The sequence below is a fragment of the Orycteropus afer genome, unplaced genomic scaffold (assembly GCF_000298275.1).
Source record: "Orycteropus afer afer isolate SDZICR_OR568_19922 unplaced genomic scaffold, OryAfe1.0 scaffold00461, whole genome shotgun sequence".
Classification (NCBI taxonomy): Eukaryota; Metazoa; Chordata; class Mammalia; order Tubulidentata; family Orycteropodidae; genus Orycteropus; species Orycteropus afer.
Window position 1 is genome coordinate 2,307,705 of NW_006922048.1, and position 8,616 is coordinate 2,316,320.

The window sequence follows — 8,616 nt, forward strand, 5'->3', positions numbered from 1 at the left end:
TTTGCCTCCAAATGATTTTGAGTTTTGTACCACATTGTTCTCCCTCTTTATGCAGGATCTCCTACATCCCTTCAAGTGGATGGCAGTGGTAGCTGGGCACCATCTAGTTCTTCTGGTCTTATAGTTGTATAGGCTGCAGATCAGATGGTGTACCAGTCGCTAGGACTGATTGTTTCCATTAATTTTGGTTTTCTTCTTTCTTCTTGACAAGGAGAGACCCGTTGTTGCATCTAAATAATCTTTTTTCAACAACATAAACAGCAGCTATATGTGTGGACCTCACCAGATGGAGTACACAGGAATCAAACCAACTACATCTGTGGAAAAGATTGTGGGGAAGCTCAATGTCATCAGCCAAAACAAAGCCAGGAGCTGATTATGGAACAAACTATCACTTGCTCATATGCAAGTTCAAGTTGAAGCTGAAGACAATTAAAACAAATCCATGAGACCCAAAATATGACTCATCTCATCTGAATTTAGAGACCATCTGAAGAATAGATTTGACACATTGAATAGCAATGACCAAAAACCAGAAGAGGTGTGGGATGACATCAAGAATATCATACATGAAGAAAACAGAAAATCATTGAAAAGACAGGAAAGGAAGAAGAACCCAAAATGGATGTCAGAAGAGACTCGGGGAAATTGCTTTTGAGCATAGAGTAGACAAAGGGAATGGAAGAAATGATAAGATAAAAGATCTAAACAGATTTCAAGGAGTGGCTCAAGAAGACAAAGTAGAGTATTATGATGAAACGTGCAAAGATCTGAAGTTAAAAAAAAAGGGGGGGGGGAAAGAACATGCTCAGCATTTCTCAAGTGAAAAGAACTGAAGAAAAGAAAAGCCTCTAATTGCACTACTGAAGGATTCTGGTAGCATAGTGCCTAAGGCACTTGACTGCTAACCAGAAGACTGGAGGTTCAAACCCACCAGCTACCCCTTGGAAGGAAGGTTGGGCAATCTACTTCCGTAGTGATACCGTCTCGGAAACCCAAGGAGGGATCGCTATGAGTCGGGTCTGTGGGCAAATAACAACAACAACAACATGGGCAAAATAGTGAATGATGCAGGAAGCATCAAAGAAGATGGAGGGAATACACAGAGTCACTGTACCAAAAGGAACTGTTCATTAATTTCAGGAGGTGGCATATGATCAAGAACCAATAGTATTGAAGTGAAAAGTCCAAGCTACACTGAAGGAATTGGCAAAAAAAAAAAAAACAGGGCTCCAGAAATTGATGGAATACCCACTGAGATGTTTCAACAAATGGATGCAGTGCTGGAAGTGCTTACTCGTTTATGCCAGGAAGTTTGGAAGACAGCCACCTTCCCAACTGACTGGAAGAGATCCATATTTATACCCATTCTGAAGAAAGGTGATCCTACAGAAGGTAGACATTTCCAGTGTGGAAATTATCTAACAATATCATTAATATCACATGCAAATAAAATTTTGCTAAAGATTATTCAAAAATAGTTGCAGCAGTGTATTGACAGGAAATTCCAGAAATTCAAGCTCGATTCAGAAGAGGATATGGAATAAGTGATATTTTATGTCAGATGGATCTTGGCTGAAATCAAAGAATACCAGAAAGATGTTTACCCATGTTTTAGAGCCTATGCAAAGATATTCGACCATATGGATTGCAACAAATTATGGATAACATTGAGAAGAATGGGAGTTCCAGAATACTTAATGGTGCTCATAAGAAACCTGTACATAGACCAGAAGGCTGTCATTTAAACAGAACAAGGGAATGCTGCATGGTTTAATATGAGGAATACTGTGGGTCAGGGTTGTATCCTTTCCCCATACTTACTCAATTTGTATGCTGAGCAAATAATCCAAGAAGCAGAACTATATGAAGAAGAATGTGGCATCAGGATTGAAGGAAGACTCGTTAACAACCTGTGATATGCAGATGACACAACCTTGCTTGTTGAAAGCCAAGAGGACCGGAAGCACTTAGTGATGAAGATCAACAACTACACAGTCTTTGGTATGGATTATACTCAACATGAAAAAAACAAAACTCCTCACTACTGAACTAATAAGCAACATCACAATAAATGGAGACAAGATTGAAGTTGTCAGGGATTTCATTTTGCTTGGATCCACAATCACCACCCACGGAAGCAGCAGTCAAGAAATCAGAGGATATATTGCACTGGACAAATCTGCTGTAAAGACCTCTTTAAAGGGCTAAGGAGCCAAGATGTCACTTTGAAGATTAAGGTGCACCTAACCAAGCCATCATATTTTCAGTTGCCTCATATGCATGTGAAAGCTGGACAATCAATTAGGAAGACCAAAGAGGAGTTGATGCCTTTGAATTGTGGTGTTGGCGAAGAATGCTGAAAATACCATGGACTGCCAGAAGAATGAACAAATCTGTCTTGGAGGACATAAGCCAGAATGCTCCTGAGAAACAAAAGTGGCCAGTCTCTGTTGCTTGTACTTTGGTCATGTTGTCAGAAGGGACCAGTCCCTGGAGAGGGATACCATGCTTGGTGAAGTAGAGGGTCAGCGAAAAAGGGGAAGACCCTCAACAAGATGGATTGACAGAGTGGCTGTAACAATGGGCTCAGGTATAGCAATGATTGTGCACCTGGCACAGGCCAGGGGAGTGTTTTGTCTGTTGCAGATGGGCCACTGTGAGTTGGAGCTGACGCAATGGCACCTAACAACAACAACAACTATGTGGGATCAAATTTAGCACAGCAAATAGGAAGATTCGATCAGAAATTTAGGGGACAGAGTTCATATTAATGGGGGAAGAATATTCAGAAAAGGAGGGTGAGAATGTTTGTACACTTAAAGAATTAATGTCATTGAGATGTACATGTAGAAATTGCTGAGTTAATGTATGTTTTGCTGTGCACATTAACAATACAAAAAGTCTTAAGAAAACTAAAACTGGTTGGAGGAGAGGGTTCATGTTTGCAACAGGTTGTGGAATAAAGGGGACAGAAAAGTCAGACTGACACAAGCCTGGTCTTACCTGAGTCATCCAAGACTTTACCAACAGGCTACTCTGCCCAGAGAACTCTTACTCAATCCTGAGCCCAGTGCTAAAAACCCCGCTAGGGACCTCAATCTCAATTAGCATAACATACAAAAACATTGTTCTACATCTGTGGTAGTTAAGGTTGTGTGTCAACTTGGCTGGGCTGTGATTTTGAGTGACCCGGCAGCTGGATGTAGTTTTTCCCCATGATGAGACTGGACATTGTGTAATCAGCTCCATGGTGGACTCTGCTTTGGGGTATAGTCTGCTTCTGGTATATATGGAAAGAATCCTGCATTTGGTTCAGTCTTCATCTCCAGTTCTTGGACTTCAACCAGTGGTCTGCCATGTTGCCTGCTGATCTTGGGATTATGCCATTTTATGTGTCAACCTTGGGTTCATCAACCTCAGCAGCCAGCAGGTGCATGAGTTAGGAGAACCCTCCAGTTTTCTCCAGTGGGCCTAGAACAAGAGGTGGAGCTGAAGCACAAGGTCAAGGGGCCTCCACCCACCCCCTAGACCCAGCACTCTGAACTCCAACTTCTAGCTTCCTAAACTGTAAGAGAATAAAGTTCTGTTCGTTAAAGCCATCCACTAGTGGAATTTTTGTTATAGCAGCACTCAAGAACTAAGATGACTTCTTACTTTGGTGGGTACCAACTGGAGTCTAAAAGCTTGCAAGTGGCCATCTAAGATGCAATGATTGGTTCCTCTGGAACAAAGAAGAGTGAAGAAAATCAAAGACACGTGGAAACATTTAGTCCAAGGGACTAGTGGACCATGCAAACCTCTGCCTATGTGACCATGAGACCAGAAGAACTAGATGGTGCTCAGCTATCGCTACCAACTACTTGGAAAGGGATCAGAATAGGAGATCCTGGATAGAGAGAGAGAACCATATGGACCGAAACTCAAAATTATAAAAAAAGATAAGGCTTGCTGGTCTGATAGAGACTGGTGAGACATCCCAGTCACCCTTCAGGCCTGGAATTAAACTCACTCCTGTGGTTGCCAGCCAAAAAGTAGGTCTATAAGGTGAAAAATTACACCAGGGAGATGCACTCCTTAGAACAGTCAACCCTGGGAGATCAGAAGGGCAGCATTTGCACAGGGAGTTAGCTCAGAGGGCAAGACTGCATAGGAAAGAAGGCCACAGGGAAAAGGAAACCACAGGGATGAAGTGGAAAGAGAGATCTCACATTGTGGGAACTGCTATCAGTGTCATGAAGGAAACTGTATGAACTGTTGAATGGAAAAGAAATTTGCTCTGTAAACTTTGACCCAAATCACAATTTTAAAAAACTCTCTAAGAAGATGCCCTTTATTTCCCTCCTCTGAGCTGCCTGTGCCTCAAGTCTATCCCTCCAGCCAAACCCAATCCCATTGAATTTGGAATGTCTGAATAAGTGTCTTTAACCCATGGAGCTCTGGTAGCATAGTGCCTAAGGCACTTGACTTCTAACCAGAAGGCTGGCGGTTCAAACCCACCAGCCATGCCTCGGAAGGAAGATGGGGCAATCTACTTCCGTAGTGATACTGCCTCGGAAACCCAAGGAGGGGTTGCTATGAGTCAGATCTGACTCGAGAGCACATAACAACAACAACAACAACAACAATCCATGACTAGAAGCTGGACAGAGGCTCATCAGAGAAAGGCATCGTGTACGTGACCCTCAGCACTGTGCTCAGCCTGACACACTCATGGCTCGGGAAGAGATCGGTGGTGGTGGGAAGGGGATCATCTGAAAATTTCTAGAAGAAGGGGTCCTACAGTATTGATTCAACCCTCAGACCTGACCATTAAGACTGAGCATCTGCAGCTGCCTTGGCCTTACCACAGGCTGTGTGGTAACTCCCACCTCATTTATTGAACACTTACTGTGTGCTTAACTCACACGACCTCATTTAATCCCTCTGACAATGTACCACTGGACAGATGAGAACAGTGAGTCTCAGAGAGGTCGGGTCTCTTACCCAACATCACACAGGTGGACTGGGGCCTGTCTCCAGAGGTCTTAGGGAGCTCAAGGCATCTGCCAGCTCTGATTGCCCGTGGGCAGCATCAGCAGCACATGGCAGCCCCAGGGCAAGAGGGACAGAGCCTAAAACAGACCCTCTTCCCCATCACCAAGGATCTATCAGGGCCCAAGGTCTCTGAGTACTCTGAAAATTGCAAATACCCTAGGTGATTCCAAACTCTGTCCCTGACAATATGACTTGAAAGTGTTTCAAGCACTCATCTACCCTGATACAAGATGATGCCCAGCTGCCACTGCCGACTGTTCTAATCAAGGCTATATTAGATGAAGCCTGACAGAATGGGAGAAAAATATGAAACAGAACCTCACATTCTTTTAAAAGAAAACCAGAACTACTGGACTGATTGAGATGGGAGGACTCCCTGCGACTACTGCCTGAGATACCCTTTAAACCAGGAACTGAAACTAATCCATGGCATCATCTTGTTGCTAAATAACAAAGCTATCTGAGAACAAATGGTCAACAATGATGAGAATGTAAGGGGGCAGGGAAATCAGATGAGTGGAAACAGAACAACCAGAATGCAAATAATGAGACTGTTCACACATTGTAAAAAATATTATCAATGTCACTGAACAACCTGTGTAGAAACTGTTGAATGGGAGCCGAAACTGCTGTGTAAACCTTCACTGAAAACACAACAAATATTATTTTAAAAGAGCACACACACACACACACACACACAAATGTTTACAGCAAAAATATCCCAAGGAGAAATGGACAGAACCACAGTTGTGCTGGGAGTCTGAACCCAAGTCTCAGAAACTGAAAAGCCAAGCAGAAAAAATAGGGACCATGAGGAGATGAATAATACAGGAGCGATGATCCAGTAGACATGGATGAGACTTTTGTACACATCAAAGAATGTACATTCTTTGCAAACACTTGGCGCCATCTCACAAAAATGGACCAAGTCAGGAGCCCTGATAGTGTAATGGTTAACCACTCAGCTGCAAACTGAAAGGACAGTGGCTCTGTGGGAGAAAGGCCTGGTGACCCGCTTCTGTTAAGATGACAGCCTAGGAAAGCCTATAGGGCAGTTCCACTCTGCCACATGGGGTCACTACGAGTCAGAATGAACTTGAGGCACCCAACAACAACTTTAGACCACAAAGGAAAGCTCACCATTCAGACCTTATCTACCAGCCACAGTGCAATACAGTTATAAATCAATGATGACATAGCTCCTCAAATCCACATACCTAGAAATATAAATAAATACAAGATATTTAAATCCAAGTGACAAGAGCAAATTAAAACCTGTGGGACACAACCAAAAATGTACCCAGAGGTAACTTTAAAGTCTTAGGTGCAATTATAGGGGGGTCAGGGTGGGAGGACACTCAAAATAAATAAGCAGCCAAAGCAGGACTCAAGAGGGAAAGTTGTAGCCTTGTAGAACTTATGAAGAAACAAACTAATGAAGCTTTCAAGCAGCTCCATAGAAAACAAATAAACCCAAGGAAAACATTATCAAAATCAAACACTAATGAAGTAGAAAAGCAGAGAAGCATCAATAAGAAACCGAAAGGCAAAACTATGCCACCCTTTAAGATCTTGCTTAGAAATGTCAGCCAAATATACAAGTTCTTCAATTGTAAGTTCTGCTTTCCACAAAACACTCAAACACAACTCAGACATGCTTTTGTTATTTTATGCCAAGGATCACCTTCCCTCCAGTGTTCAATCACATGTTCATCATTTCCTTCTAATGCCTCACCAGGAGCACATTTAACATCCATATTTCTAGCAACATTCTGTTCCTGGTGATAAAGACTTTCTCTACAGGATTCCTCATTTCTTCCTGAGCCCTGGTCAAAATTGTCCTTGTTGTCAGGTGCTGGTGAGTTGCTTCCAGCTAATAGTACTAATAACACTGCCCGGTGCTACCCCATCCTTACAATTGTTGCCATGATTGAGCCCATCCTCACAGCCACTGTGTCTATCCACCTCATTGGGGTTTCCCCTTTTTTTGCTGACCCTCTATTTTACCAAGCATGATATTTTTCTCCAGGGACTGGTCCCTTCTGACAACATGACCAAAATACAAGCAACCATTCTTGCTTCTAAGGAAAATTCTGGCTGTACGTCTTCCAAGACAGATTTGTTTGTTCTTCTGGCAGTCCATGGTATTTTTAGTATTCTTTACCACCACCACAAGTTGAATGCATCAATTCTTCTGTGGTCTTCTTTATTCATTGTCCAGGTTTCACATGCATGTGAGGTTATTGAAAATACCATGGCTTGGGTTAGGCACACCTTAGTCTTCCAAGTGACAGCTTTGCTCTTTAATACTTTATAAAGAAGTCTTTTACAGCAGATTTACCTAGCGCAATACATCTTCTGGTTTCTTGACTACTGCTTCCACGGGTGCTGATTGTGGATCCAAGTAAAATGCAATCCCTGACAACTTCAATCTTGTCTCCTTTTATCATGATGTTGCTTATTGGTCCAGTTGTGAAGATTTTTGTTTTATGGTGGGATGTAATCCATACTGCAGACTATAGTCTTTAATCTTCATCAGTAAGTGCTTCAAGTCTTCTTCACTTTCAGCAAACAAGGTTGTGTCATCTGCATATCACATGTTGTTAATAAGTCTTCCTCCAAACCTGATGACATGTTCTTATATAGTCCAGCTTCTGGGATTATTTGTTCAGTATACAGATTGAATAAGGATGGTGAAAGGACACAGCCCTTATACACACCTTCCCTGATTTTAAACCATGCAGTATCCCCTTGTTCTGTTCAAACAACTGCCTCTTGGTCTATGTACAGGTTCCTCCTGAGCACAATTAAGTGTTCTGGGATTCCCACTCTTTGCAATGTTCTCCGTAATTTGTTATGATCCAAACAGTTGAATGCCTTTGCATAGTTAATAAAACACATGTAGACATCTTTCTGGTATTCTTTGCTTTCAGCAAAGATTTATCTGACGTCAGCAGTGATATCCCTGGTTCCAAGTCCTCTTCTGAATCCAGTTTTAATTCCTGGCTCTTCCCTGTTAATATATTGCTTCAACTGTTATTTTAATTCAGCAAAATTTTACTTGTGTATTATATTAATGATATAGATTGATACCTTCTGTATTCTGTTACATCACCTTTCTTTTTAGAAAGGGCACAAATATGGGTCTCTTCCAGCCAGTTGGCCAGGTAGCTGTCCTCCAAATTTCTTGGCATAAAAAAGTAAGCACCTCTCACACTACATCCATTTGTTGAAACATCTCAGTTGGTGTTCTGTCAATTCCTGGATCCTTGTTCTTTGCTTATACCTTCAGTGCAGCTTGGACTTCCTCCTTCAATACCACTAGTTCTTGATCATATGCCACCTCATGAAATGGTGGAACATCCACCAATTCTTTTTGGTACAGTGACTCTGTGTATTCCTTCCATCTTTTTCTATTTTATTTTATTTTATTTATTGTGATTTGGGTGAAGATTTACAGAGCAAATTCACTTTCCATACAGTAGTTCACATATACTTTGTCTCATGTCATTGACCACAGTTTACAATGCAACAGCTCCCCTCCCACTTCCTCCCCATAGTTACCTCTTCCCAGTGTCC